The sequence below is a fragment of the Papio anubis genome, chromosome 12 (assembly GCF_008728515.1).
Source record: "Papio anubis isolate 15944 chromosome 12, Panubis1.0, whole genome shotgun sequence".
Classification (NCBI taxonomy): domain Eukaryota; kingdom Metazoa; phylum Chordata; class Mammalia; order Primates; family Cercopithecidae; genus Papio; species Papio anubis.
This window is the reverse complement of record NC_044987.1, coordinates 107,623,246-107,637,903: the sequence shown is the minus strand read 5'-3', so window position 1 is coordinate 107,637,903 and position 14,658 is coordinate 107,623,246.

Genomic DNA, 14,658 nt, shown 5'->3' with positions numbered 1-14,658 from the left:
TTTAACACAAAAAGGTTTATATTTCATCCATGACACAGTCCAGGGTGGGCTGGTGATAGGGGCACTCTGCACCTTGAAGTCATTCAGAGCCCAGGCTCTTTCCCTGTTGTGGCTCGGCCATCTTCAGGGCTTGGAGTCTTGTGCCACATCTAATGGAGAAAGGGTGAATCTTTTGTGGGAGACACTCTGAGTCCATTCAGGCTGCTGTAACAAAACACTGTATACTTGGATGGCTTATAAACAACAGACACTTGTTTCTCACAGTTTTGGAGGCCAGGAAGCTGAAGAACAAAGCACTGACAGATTCAGTGTCTGGTGAGTACCTGTTTTCTGGTACATAGAGAGTGCCTTCTTGCTGCATCCTCACATGGTAGAAGGGACAAGGGAGCTCTCTGGGGCCTCTCTTATAAGGGCACTAATCCTATTTGTGAGACCTCCAACCTCATGAACGAAACATCTCCCTTTGTTGTTGTTGTTGTTGTTGTTTTTTGAGAGAGTTTTGCTCTGTCACCAAGGCCGAAGTGCGGTGGTGCGATCTCGGCTCAGTGCAACCTCCACTTCCCAGGTTCAAGTGATTTTCCTGCCTCAGCCTCCCCAGTAGCTGGGATGACAGCCACCCACCACCACACCTGGCTAATTTTTTTTTTTGAGATGGAGTCTTGCTGTGTTGCCCAGGCTGGAGTGCAGTAGCACAATCTCTGCTCACTGCAACCTCCACCTCCCGGGTTCATGCCATTCTCCTGCCTCAGCCTCCTGAGCAGCTGGGACTACAGGCACCTGCCACCATGCCCAGCTAATTTTTTTTTGTATTTTTAGTAGAGACGAGGTTTCACTGTGTTAGCCAGGATGGTCTCAATCTCCTGACCTTGTTATCTGCCTGCCTCAGCCTCCCAAAGTGCTGGGATTACAGGCGTGAACCACTGTGCCCGGCCACACCTAGTTTTTGTATTTTTAGTAGAGACGGGGCTTCACTATCTTGGCCAGGTTCATCTTGAACTCCTGACCTCAAGTCATCTGCCCACCTTGGCCTCCCAAACTGCTGGGATTATAGGCCTGAGCCACTGTGCTGGGAAAAGGCCTCTCTTCCTAATAGCACCGTAGAGGTTAGGAATTCAACAACATTTAACAAATGTTGGGCACATTCAGACCTTGGCTTTCTACCCATCTGAAGTCTCATCTTAATATTATTTAATGCCGGGCGTGGTGGCTCACACCTGTAATCCTAGCACTTTTGGGAAGGTGGGTGCATCACTTGAGGTCAGTAGTTCAAGGCCAGCCTGGCCAACATGGTAAGACCCCATGTCTACTAAAAATACAAAAAAAAAAAAAAAAAAAAAAAAAGGTATGGTGGTGTGTGCCTGTAGTCCCAGCTACTCAGAAGGCTGAGGCACAAGAATCACTTGAACCTTGGAGGTGGAGGTTGTAGTGAGCTGAGATTGTGCCACTGCACTATAGCCTGGGTGACAGACTCTGTCTCAAAAAAAAAAAAAAGGCAGATATGGATGAGACTCAAAGTGCAATTCATCCTGAGACAAAATGTTCTCCAGCTGTGAACATGTGAAATATGTGCTTCCAAAATACACTGGTGGGGTAGGTAGGCAGAGGATAGACATTCTCATTCCAAAAGGGAGAAATAGGCAAGAAGGAAGGGGTAACAGATCCCTAGCAAGTGCAAAACTCTAAGGCTGGAGAATAGTCATCTTTGACTTGAGGTTCTACCCTCAAAGTCCACAGGGGTAGAGAGGTCCTGTCTTCTGGTCCCACTGGGGTGGTGGTCCTGCCTCCATGGCAGTTCTGTCTTGTGGTCCCATTTTCTGTGGAGGCTCTGTGCCTGGGTTGTGCAGCTGTAGCTATCTTGGGCTGGGATCACGCACTGGTGGCCCCACTGGTCTGGGTTGTAAGGTAGCCCTACCTCTGTGGCTCCGCTTGGCATTGCCCTCATCGAGGCTTTCTGCAGTGGCCCTGCCCCTGCGGTGGTTCTTTGCCTGGCCCCTTAGTCTCTCTGGGGCATTCTTTGAAATCTAGGTGAAGGTAACCATGTCCCCACAGCACATATAGTCTGTATACTGACTGAGATGGCGCCATGCGGATGCCACCAAAATTTACCACCTATGTCCTTCATAGGTGGGAGGAGGGTGGCCACTGGAGCTGAACTTGGGATGGTGAGGAGGGCTACACTGGAATGCAGGGAGCAGAGCCTTGAGGTGATGCTGGACAGTGAGCACTGAGGGCCTATGGAGGCCTTTGGCTCCTCCTTTGAAATCATTCTTCCTTAGGCCCTGGCACTCTAGGCCTGTGATGAAAGGGGCAGCCCCTCTAATCTCTGAAATGCCTTTGGGTCCATTTTTCTATTGTCTTGATGAATAGCACATGTCTGATTCATCCTAGTATCTATAGCAAATGCCTGAACACACTTTCTCATTTTTTACAATATGAATAGGCTGAGACATTTCCTAATCTTTAAGTTCTGCTTCTCTTTTGACGAAAAATTCCATCTTTAGAGTTTGTTTTCTTGTGTTTTACTACAAGCATTTAAGAAGAGCCAAGTTGCACCTTCAACACTTTGCTTAGAAATTTTTTCAGCCAAATATCCTATTTCATTGCTCACAAGTTCTACCTTCCACAAAACGGTAGGACATGAACAAAAGCCAAATGTCTTTGCTGCTTTTTATCAAGGGTCATCTCTCCTCCAGTTTTCAATAAGATGTTCCTCATTTTCATCTAAGACCTCATCAGAACAGCCTTTACCGTCTGTATTTCTAGCAACATTCTGATCATGACCACTTGAGTGATCTCTAAGAAGATTGAGGCTCTCTCTGTAGCACCCCTTTTCTGAGCCCTTACCAGAATCACCTGTAATAGTCTGTTTATGGCAATGTAGATTTTGTTTTCCTAGCATTCATCTCAAAATTCTTCTAGCTTCTACTCATTACCCAATTCCAAAGCCTCTTCCACATTTTAGATATTTGTTATAGCAGCACCCTACTTCTTGGTACACATTTTCTGTTGTTAGTCCATTTGGGCTGCTGTAACAAAATACCTTAAGCTGGTTGGCTTACAGACAACAAACATTTGTTTCCCATAGTTCTGGAGGCTTGGAGGTCCAAAATCAAGGCACTGGCAGATCTGATGTCTGGTGAGGGTCTTTTCATATGAACCCATTGTGTTAGTCCGTTTTCACACTGCTGATAAAGACATACCTGAGACTGGGCACTTTACAAAAGAAAGGTTTATTGGACTTATAGTTCCGTGTGGCCGGGGAGACTTCACAATCATGGCAGAAGGTGAAAGGCACATCTCACATGGTGGCAGACAAGAGAAGAGAATGAGAATCAAGCAAAACGGGTTTCTCCTTATCAAACCATCAGATCTCAGGAGACGTATTCACTACCATGAGAACAGTATGGGTGATGCAGTTACTTCCCACTGAGTCCCGTTCACAACATGTGGGAATTACGGGAGTACAATTCAAGATGAGATTTGGGTGGGGACACAGAGCCAAACCATATGACCCATCCTGGTTCATAGATAGTGCCTTCTCACTGTCCTCGTGGTGGGAAGGGCAAAGGAGCTCTCTGGGGTCTCTTGGAAGGACACTAATCCCATTCATGAGGGTTCTACCTTCATGAACTAATTACCTCCCAAAAGGCTCCATTTCCTACACCTATCACCTTAGGGGCTAGGACTTCAATATATGAATTTTGGGGAGATACAAACATCCAGACCATAGCAGAGATCCACATTCCATTGGGCAGAATTCAACTCATTACCTCCGCCAACCGCAGGGGAGTGAGAAATGTAGTTTAGCTCTGTGGCCAGAGAGTGAGGACCTGATACTGGTACTGTGGCCAGAGAGCGAGAACCTGATATTGGTAAAAGTTTACCCCTCTTGCCAGGGGTTTGCCTTCATTGATATTTAAGGGTCCTTTCAGCCCAGGTATTCTAGAATTTCCCCTAAGCTGTGTCATTTCTTACCCAAGCCCATGGCCATTGCCATCCTATTATTCCTCAGCCTAGTTCTATGTCATCCTGGTCTCCCCAGACTTGCCAGCCTTTTTCAAGGCCAGCCTCGTCTTTCCCTGAGGTTTGGTAAAAGGAAAGTGTCCTGGGGGCTTGCCCTGATGGGGAGCCTGAACAGGGTCACCAAGTTGTAGCAGGTCATAGCTACAACTGAACTTAGGAATCGTCTCATTTACTAGTGCTTCTTGGCCTTTTGTTTTAATTTTTAATTTTTTTTTTAGAGATGACATCTTGCTCTGTCACCCAGGCTGGAGTACTGTGGCATGATCATGGCTCACTGCAGCCTCAAGCTCCTAGGTTCAAGTGATCCTTGAGCCTCAGCCTCTTGAGTAGCTGGGACTACAGGTGTGTGTTACCATGCCTAGCTAAGTTATTGTTATTTTTAAAAATTATCTGTATAGAGGGGGTCTTGCTATGTTGCCCAAGCTGGTCTTGAACTTCTGACTTCAAGCTATCCTTCTGCTTCTACCTCCCAAAGTGCTGGGATTATAGGCTGTGAGCTACCACATCAGGCTTGTTTTTAAAAAACGTTTAAAGGATTATGGGGACTATTGACCTGATTTGAGAATTTGACAACTGTGGACTGTAGAAAAATGTGCATATACACAATTTTACAAACCCGGCCGAATCCCTGTCATTGACTTTCTGGAACAATGGTTTTTAATCTTCATTGTGCATCACAATCTCCTGAGGTGCTTATTAAAAATGCACATTCCTGAGCCCCACCCCAGGATTCCAACCCAGGAAGTATGCCCAGGAGTCTGCATTGTGGGAAGCCCCTGAAGTGGAAGGTAAAGAAAGGCTGTGGGCCTCAAATGGGTGCCTGGCTGCACCCCTGGGTGGGTTTGGGCCAGGCAACCCCTGTGCCAGTCCGCCCAGGGCCCAGCAGAACTGAGCTGGCACGAGCTTTGTCCCATTCTTCCCACTCCCTCCTTTCTGTAGGAGTAGGACTGGCAGGAGCCCAAGCCAAACACTTAAGACTCATTAGAGGAACAAATGGAGCCTGGGCTGATCAGCTGGGAGGGAGAAGAGGCAGGGGGCCACGCTTCTGGGGAAGTCAGAGGAGGATGTCCCACACTCTGCCACCATCTGGGGAATGGTTCAGAGCCTTTGTTGGGAGTCAGGGAGAGAGGAAGCCAACACATACAAGCTTTGGCCCTAAAAGCAGGTGTCCGAAAATAACACAACTGAGAAAGTAGTGATATGTCTGCCATGCAGCCCTTTCTCAGACTATGCCCAGAGTTCTCGGGAGCGGCCTCAGAGGGGCAGGTCTTGATCCTTTGAACCTAGATTTGGATTTTGGAAATAGCTGAAAGTTCTTTGGCTACCCCTATTGGGGAATACTTTGGACAGTCAAGCAGGCTGACCAATTTTGGTCAAAGGTCACCCTGAAGGCAATTTCTGACGAATGAGCTCTGGAGAAGTCACTAGAATAAGGTCCGCCTTTCAGGGGACCACTTTGAAGCCAACATCTCAGTGTTTGTATTTTAAAAAAAAAAAAAAAAGCCTTTTAGAGAGGCTACCTGTGGCCGGGTACAGTGACTCACGCCTGTAATCCCAGCACTTTGGGAGGCCAAGGTGGGTGGATCACTTGAGGTCAGGAGTTCGAGACCAGCCTGCCCAACGTGATGAAACCCCGTGTCTACCAAAAATACAAAAATTAGCTGGGCATGGTAATGTGCGCCTGTAATCCCAGCTACTCCAGAGGCTGAGGTGAGAGAATCGCTTGAGGCAGAGGTTGCAGTGAGCCAAGATCACACCATTGAGCTCCAGGTTGGGTGACAGAGCGAGACTCCATCTCAAAAAAAAAAAAAGAAGGCTACCTGTTAGAAAGCTGAGTTGTTGTTCCTCCCGGGGTTCTTATTGCTTACTCTCAGAGAGAGAAAGAGTCTGGTCCCAATGCAATTACAGTGAGAAATGTCTCAGCACCGTCTTTCTCCTGGCCCCTGCTTCGGAGGTCCTCAGCAAGGGGAGGAGCTGTCCGCCTAGGAATTGGATACCAGGACAATGGAGGATGCCCTTGGAAATGGAACAGGAGTGGAGCCCAGGGAGCAGTCGCTGGTCCTTTCCCACTTTTCCCAGGATCCAGGAGCTGCAACTGGTGTTTGGGCCCAAGAACGAGCTGGCCTTTGTCCATGGAGCCCTCAGTATTGGGGTGGTAGCGGTTGGTGTCAGGGGAGGTCTGAAGGGTGCTGCCCACTGCTTGACACTTCCTTTCTCCAGCATCCTGTCTCCTAAACGTAGTCTAGCCATCTGCTGTGGTCATGGCACATTCCCGAGATGGGCAGAGACAGGTGTCCTTCTCGTGGGCAGGTCTGGAGTGACTAGATCAGAGTTTATATCCTGCTTCTGACTCTTGTGAGATGGGGACTCTCTGAGCCTGAGGTTTAAAAGAAGTGCAAAAATAATCAGCTTTATGGGACTGCTTGAGGTCTGGATGCAGGACAAAGTGCCTGGGACAAACCACACATTCCCGGCGAGTCTCGTCTTGTCTTCTGTTCCTATGGTGAGAACTCAGGACCCTTTGCAGTCCTCCTGCCTCCCAGACTGATGACCCAGAGCAGGCTGAGGCTTGGCCTAGAAGCTGATGGACGACATTTTCCTGGGGCTGATTTGCCTTGGGCCTCTCGAGCCAGCAGTGTAGGCTCACCCAGGATAGCCCTTTGACCTCTGCCAGCAAGTGCATCATAGAAAAAATGCTGGCGGGTTCAGAAGCACACCACCCTCCCCCGGGGAGAGTGCCAGGCCCTGGTGGCCAGAACCGCCTGGGCATAGAGTGATAAAGTGTTTTTTTTGTTTGTTTGTTTTTGTTTGTTTGTTTTTGAGACGGAGTCTCGCTCTGTCACCCAGTGCAGTGGTGGAGTGCAGTGGTGCGATCTCTGCTCACTGCAAGCTCCACCTCTTGGGTTCGCACCATTCTCCTGCCTCAGCCTCCCGAGTAGCTGGGACTACAGGCACCCGCCATCACGCCCAGCTAATTTTTTTGTATTTCTAGTAGAGATGGGGTTTCACTGCATTAGCCAATATGGTCTCGATCTCCTGACCTCGTGATCCTCCCACCTCGCCCTCCCAAAGTGCTGGGATTACACGCATGAACCACCGTGCCCAGCCTTTTTTTTTTTTTTTTTTTTTTTGAGACATGGTTTCACTCCTTTTGCCCAGGCTGGAGTGCAATGACACGATCTCGGCTCACTGTAACCTCCGCCTCCCGGGGTTCAAGAGATTCTCCTGCCTCAGCCTCCTGAGTAGCTGGGATTACAGGCGCCTGCCACCATGCCCAGCTAATTTTTGTATTTTTAGTAGAGATGGTGTTTCACCATGTTGGCCAGGCTGGTCTTGAACTTCTGACCTCAAGTGATCCACCTGCCTCAGCCTCCCAAAGTGCTGGGAATACAGGTGTGAGCCACTACGCCCGGCCGATAAAATGGGTTTTAGTCGCTGTCGAAGGATGACTCTAGTTATACTTTTATGTATATAGTACTGTCTCCAAAGAGCCCAACATCCATTCACTTTTTAAAAAAAGTAATGTTGATTGATTTTTTTTTTTTCTGATGTCAAAAGCGGTACGTATTCCTCATAGACCATTTGAAAAATACAGACCCAGCTACAGACTCAGTTTACTTGCTTGAGCCCAGGAGTTGGAGGCTGTAGTATGCTATGATCAAGCCTGTGCATAGCCACTGCACTCCAGCCTTGGCAACACAGACAGACCCTGTCTCAAAAAGAAGAAAAGTTAAAAATATACAGACAAATAAAACTAAGAAAAGAAATTATCTGTAATCTCACCACCAGATCGACCGCTAGCATTTTGAAAGCGAATACGCTTTTTTAGAATAGATTTAGATGTACAGAAAAGAAATGATGGTACAGAGAGTTCTCCTGCACTTCACCCCCAGCTTCCCCTAATGTTAACAGCTTACATTAGTATGGTACATTTGTCACAACGAATGAAGCAATGTCGATACAGTATTGTTGACCACAGTCCATGCTTTATCCACATTTCCTTACTTTCTGCCTAATGTCCTATTTCTGCTCCAGGATCCTCTTCAGGATACTGCAATACATTTACTCATCATATCTCCTTAGGTCCCTTTAGATTGGGACAGTTTCTCAGGCTTGTTTTTTGAAGACCTTGATAGTTTTTGAGACATTTTGGTCAGGTATTTTGTAGCATGTCCTTCCATTTGAGTCCGTCTGATACTTTTCTCATGATTAGACTGGGTATATGAGTTTTTGGAAGTTAGAGGTAAAGTGCCATCTATCTATGATACATCTATCATATCAAAGGTACATGCTATCAGTGTGATTTATCACTGGTAACTTTAACCTTGACCAGCTGGCTGGGGTAGCGCTTGTTGAATTTCTCCACTGCAAAGTTATTCTTTCCCTCCCTTTCCATACCATACTCTTCGGAAGGAATCACTAATTACTAGAATTTTCATATATTTACTTCAATCTAAATCCATCCCTTTGTCTGAGTCTGATCCTGGAGAGTGCTGGGGGTGAGGAGAGGGACCCTGTGCTCTGAGGATATTGACCCCAGGACAGGCCTACCTAAGGGCCATTCAAGCCTCAACCTTGCTTTCCTGGATGACTCTATTCTAGAGTTTCAGAGAAACTGGCTGGCCACTCCCCGCGGAAGCCTTTGCCCTCACTGATCAATGGCTGCCGTGGCAGATTTATTGACCCAGCCCTTTGTTTTCGGGAACCAGCTGCCTTTCTCTTGTTAACCCCAGCCAGCCCGGCCTGAACAGGATGCCTTCTGTGCTTTGGGCTCAGCACTAGGGGAAGATGGACATCAGGAGAAGAGTAGCATCCTATGGATAAAGGACGTGCTCCAAAGGCCAGGAGCTAGGCTGGGCCCTTTCATCTGGCTCCTTTATCAGCTGACAGCAAAGGAGTGTGGCTTCTAACCAGGACTATCTGAAAGTCAAAGGCTGCGCCCTCCCTAGGGTTCTAGAAACCTCCAGCCCTGCTTCACCACACAAGTGAGTTTAGGGATTTTTCCACCTCAGGATGCACATATACATCCCTCCCCTGGGTCCTCTCCAACACACACACACACACTTCCTCTGATTCACAGACAGCTCAGAGCTGATTTCACCTAGTGTGGGAAGGAGCTATTAATTCAAACTTTGGGGTGCTGGATAGGTGAGAAGGGACCTCCCCTCCCCTCAAGTTTGCTATGTTCAGCCCCTGGCATCCTACATTGTTGTCATGAGCAATCCATGTCTCCAGGTTAAACATTGCCCTCCCCCAGTCTTTGTTTTATAATACAGTTGCTCCTTGACTTATGATGTGGGGTTAGTGCCCAATAAACCAACCCATTGTAAGTTGAAAATATCATAAGTTGAAAATGCATTTAATACACCTAACCTACTTAACATCATAACTTAGCCTAGCCTACTTTCAACGTGCTCAGACACTGGCATTAGCCTACAGTTGGGCAAACTCGTCTGGCAACACACTATACTGTATAGTACCAGTTGTTTGCTCTTGTGATAGCGTGGCTCAGTGGCAGCTGCAGCTCATTCCTGCTGCCCAGCGTCACAGGAGAGCATATTTCCACTTATTGCTAGCCTGGGCAAAGATCAAAATTCAAAATTTGAAGAATGGTTTCTAATGAATGTGTATTGCTTTTACACCATCTTAAAGTCAGAAAATTGTACGCTGAACCATTGTAAGTTGGGGACCGTCTGGACCACCTCTATACAGTTTCTAGGACAGTGCTAATTCTTTTGACCTTAAAGCCTTTTTTGGCATTTGTGCAGGGTACAGGGTGGATGCAGTGAAGGGGAAATGTGGGATCTGAGGGCCAGAGACCCTGCCAGGGGATGCTGAAACACAGCAAATTCTCCAGTCAGTTCAATCCAGCAGACATTTTATCAGACCATTTGTTATTCGGGTTGGGGATGCAGAGATGAGTAAGGAATAGCCCCTGTCTCCAGGGTCAAGATCTGGCAAGCAGATAAAGTATGGTGTCATAGAGATGATCATGGTTACATGTGTACAATGCGAGACCATGTAGCACAATTCGCTGACTCAGGACTTGAAGAGACATGTCTTCAAGAGGAATTGGCAGGGAAGGACTGGAAGCTGGTGTTTTTCAGAGGGTCAGGGGAGGAGGGAGAGAAAGGCACCCCAGGCAGGTGTAAAAATGTGTAACATTTAGGAAATGGGAGTTGTATAGTTTGCTAGGGCTGCCGTAACAAAATGCCACAGATATAAACAACAGAAATTAATTTTCTTATGGTTCTGGAAGCTGGACATCCAAGAGCAAGGTATCGGCAGGTCTGGTTTCCTCTGAGGTCTCTTTCCTTGGCTTACAGATGGCTGACTTCTTGACCTGCCCTCCTCTGCACATTCCTGGTGTGTCTGTGTGTCCAAATTTCCTCTTCTTATAAGGACACCAGTCATCCTGGATTAGGGATCGTCATAAGGGCTTAATTTTTTTTTTTTTTTTTTTAACGGGGGTTTTCCTTTTTCCCCCGGGCTGGGTTCCATGTTGCGATCTTGGTTCACTGCAAGCTCCGCCTCCTGGGTTCACGCCATGCTCCTGCCTCAGCCTCCCGAGTAGCTGGGACTACAGGTGCCTGCCACCACGCCCGGCTAATTTTTTGTAATTTTAGTAGAGACGGGGTTTTACCGTCTCTATTATCCTATAGCCAGGATGGTCTCCATCTCCTGACATCATAATCTGCCCACCTCGGCCTCCCAAAGTGTTGGGATTACAGGCGTGAGCTACCACGCCTGGCCTATAAGGGCCTCACTTTAACTTAACTTCTTTAATGACCCTATCTCCAAATATAGTTCACATTCTGAGGCACTGGGGGTCAGGACTTCAACATATGAATTTTGGGGGAACACCATTCAGTCCATAATGGAAGCTGACTGCGAAAGACAGGGAGTGGTAGGGGGATGGACAAAGCCAGATCAGGATAGGCCTTGGTTGTTAGGGCTTCACATTTTAGTATTTAAAATGCTGGCTTCTGGTTCGAGCCTTGGGAGGTTCATTGGAAAGCAAAAGCATCTCAGCTTCCCATCCCCAGTTTCTGGTAATTCTGGGAGGGGTGAAATCTTTCAGGCCCACAGCCACGCCCCAAGGAGTGGCTAGCATTATCCCTCTGCCTGGGCCCTGTGGAAAATCCCCACCCAGCTGGGTGGGTCCAGGAAGCTTATCAAGTGAGAAACCTTCCTGCCTTCCAGAAACTCCCATTTGGATAGACATGGATGCACAGAGCCCACGCTAAGCAGTCTAACAGGCAGTGGAAGGCTCTGCCTCACTGAGAGGAAGAGAAAGACCCTAAGACTGTAGTTCTGCCTTGGCTGTCAGAGGAGTCTGGGCCTCACCTGCCTCCCTGGCTGCACATTCAGTTCCCTCCACCACTCCCCTTCCTGCTTTCCTCCTCCATAAAATGAGGGTATGAAATGAAACTACGATAGTCCTGGCACCGTCCAGCACTTTTGGATTCTAAAACAGAGAAGGAAGTTGGAGCAGAAGGGCAGAGGAGGGACTGAAAACACTTCCCCAAAGAGCTGCATCCACACTTCATCGACTAGCCAGAGCTGGGAGGCCTGGGAATCTGCTTTTCTAGGGCATGTAAATCTGGCTAGGGGAAGGGATGGAGAGTGAGGTGCTCTGACTGGACAGGATAATTCTTTTGTTCTCCCTCTCCTCTCCTCCTGAGGATAATTCCTTTACAAAATTTTTATTGAAGTAGAGAATGCGTAGTGTGGTCAATGCATGACTTTTAAGTGTATAAGTTGATTAATTTTTTACATATGAATACATTTGTGTAACAAATGTATTAATATAAAGAACATGCCAGAAGCCTAGAAGGCTCCCTCCCTTGTGCCCCTTTGCACCCCACCTGCAGGTAACTGCTATTCTGAACATCATTTTTTCTTTCCTTGAATGCTGCATAAATGGAACCACATAGTTAGTACTCTTTTGCACCTGTCTTCTTTTACTTATCATTATGCCTGGGAGATTCTGCCATTGGATTCTACAGGAAATTCCCTGATAGGGGAAGATCCTCTGCAGTCTCTTTTGCATATGCCCTTGAGCTTGGCTCCTTCCTGGAAGACAGGGTGTGAAGGCTTTAAAACATGGCCTTCAAATTCCTTGACGTTCCTCTGCCTTAGTAGCTGGAATACTGGTGCTTGGAGCACTGGGCCACTATGCAGGAAGTCTCAGTACTCCAAGGCCACCATGCATTGAGGAAGCCAAGCTGCAGGGAGAGACCACATGTAGGTGCTCTGTTGTTAATCCCAGCCTTTGAGTCTCCCATCATATGAGAAAAATGGTCCCAGATAACTACAGCCCTAGCTACCAAATCATTCCTTGCCTTCAGGTCTTTCTGGTTGAGGTCCCAGATTATGGAACAGAGACAAGTCATCCCTCTGGTCATACTGTTCACCCCATACCCTGCCCAAGTTCCTGACTCACAGAATTAAAGGTGTTTAATAAAAATGGTTATTTTAAGATGCTAAATTGTGAGGTAATTTGTTATGTAGCAATAGTAACTGGAACACAGGGTAAGAGGTGGCTGGACTTGGGGAGGGCAAATTTAGCCTTCTCACTGGGTGGCTTTTCCACAGTAAGTCCACTGGCTGATGTACAGCCCTGCCTTGGCCTCATCCTCTGGTCCTGTCTTCAGAGCTTCTCTTACTCACTTTAGGCCAGTTGTAAATTGTCTGCCCCATTTCCCTCTAAAGCAAAAGGCATCTTCTGGTAAGGGCGTGATTTTTCCTGTAGACTTTTGCCTTCCTATCAGAGTCTCCTGAAGAGGGGGGCACATGGAACATTTGGGCAGGACAGATAGTTTCTGGCATGTGCAAGTACATTGCTTAACACAGTCCCAAGCACATAGTGCTCAAGAGATGTGCCTACCAAAGGCATTATCCTTCCCTTCCATATAGTCTGTTCTTTCATCACTAAAAAGAAATATTTGAGGCTAGGTAATTTATGAAGAAAAGAGGTTTAGTTGGCTCATGGTTCTGTAGGCTGCAGAGGAAGCACGGCACTGGCATCTGCTCCTGGTGAGGGCCTCAGGAAGCTTACAGTCATGGAGGAAAGCAAAGGGGGAGCAGGTGCGTCACTGAGCAAAAGCAAGAGCAAGAGTGAGAGAAGAGGGAGGTCTCAGACTCTTTTAAACAATAAACAATCAGATCTGGCAGGGCATGGTGGCTCACGCCTGTAATCCCAGCACTTTGGGAGGCTGAGATGGGTGGATCGTGAGGTCAGGAGCTCAAGACCAGCCTGGCCAAGATGGTGAAATTCTGTCTCTACTAAAAATACAAAAATTAGCTGAGTGTGGTGGTGGGCACCTGTAATCCCAGCTACTCGGGAGGCTGAGGCAGAGAATTGCTTGAACCCAGGAGGCGGAGGTTGCAGTGAGCTGAGATTGTGCCATTGTACTCCAGTCTGGGCAACAGAGCAAGACTCTGTCTCAAAAAAAAAAAAAAAAATCAGATCTCACAAGAACTAATGGAGAGAGAACTCACTTATTGCCAAGGGGATAATGCTAAATCATTCATGAGGAATTGGCCCCCATAATCCAACTGCCTCCCACCAGGCACCATCTCCAACACTGGAGGTCACATTTCAACATGAGATTTGGAAGGGACAAACATCCAAACCATATCATTCCGGCCCGGCCCTCTAAATCTCATGTTCTTCTCACATTGCAGGATACAATCATTCCTTCGCAACAGTCTTCCAAAGTGTTAACTCGTTACAGCATCAAGTCCAAAGGTTTAAGTTTTATCTGAGACTCACTCCTTCTACCTATCAGCCTGTAAAATCAAAACAAGTTATTTACTTTCAAGATACAATGGTGCTACCAGCATTGGGTAAATATTCTCATTCCAAAAGGGAGAAATCAGCCAGAAGAAAGGGGCAGTAGGCCCCACACAAGTCTGAAACCCAGCAGGTTAGGTATGAAATCTTAAAGCTCCAAAATCGTCTCCTTTGATACCATGTCCCACATCCAGAGCACACTTATGGAAGAGTGGGACTCTAAGGCCTTTGGAAGTTCTGCCCTTGTGCCTTTGCAAACTCTGCCCTTGTGACTTTGCAGGAAGCAGCCCCCATGGCCGCTCTCTTGGATTGGAGTTGAGTGCCTGAGACTTTTCCAGGCTCAGGATACAAGCTGCTGTTGGCTGTACCATTGTGGGGGTCTGAAGAGTGGTGGCCCCCTTCTTACAGCTCCACTAGGTAGTACTCTAGTGGGGACTTTGTGTGGAGGCTCCAACCCCACACTTTCCTTTCGCACTGTCCTAGTAAAACATCTCTGTCGGTGGGGGACGGGGTCCACCCCTGCAGGAGGCTTCTGCCTGGGCTCCTAAGCCTTTCCATGCGTTCTCTGAAATATAGGTGGAAGCTACCAAGCCTCCTTCATTTTTGCATTCTGCACACCTACAGGCTTAACATTATGTGGAAGTCACTAAGGCTTACAGCTTGAACCCTCTAGAGTGGCAGGTTGAGCTGTACCTGCGCCCCTTTGAGCCAAGGCTGTAGCCAGAGTAGGCCTGAATCAGGAAACAGTGTCCTGAGGCTGTGCGGGGCAGCGAGTGTCCTAGGAGTGGCTCCTGAAACTGTTCTTTCCTTCTAGGCTTCTAGGCCTGTGATGGGAG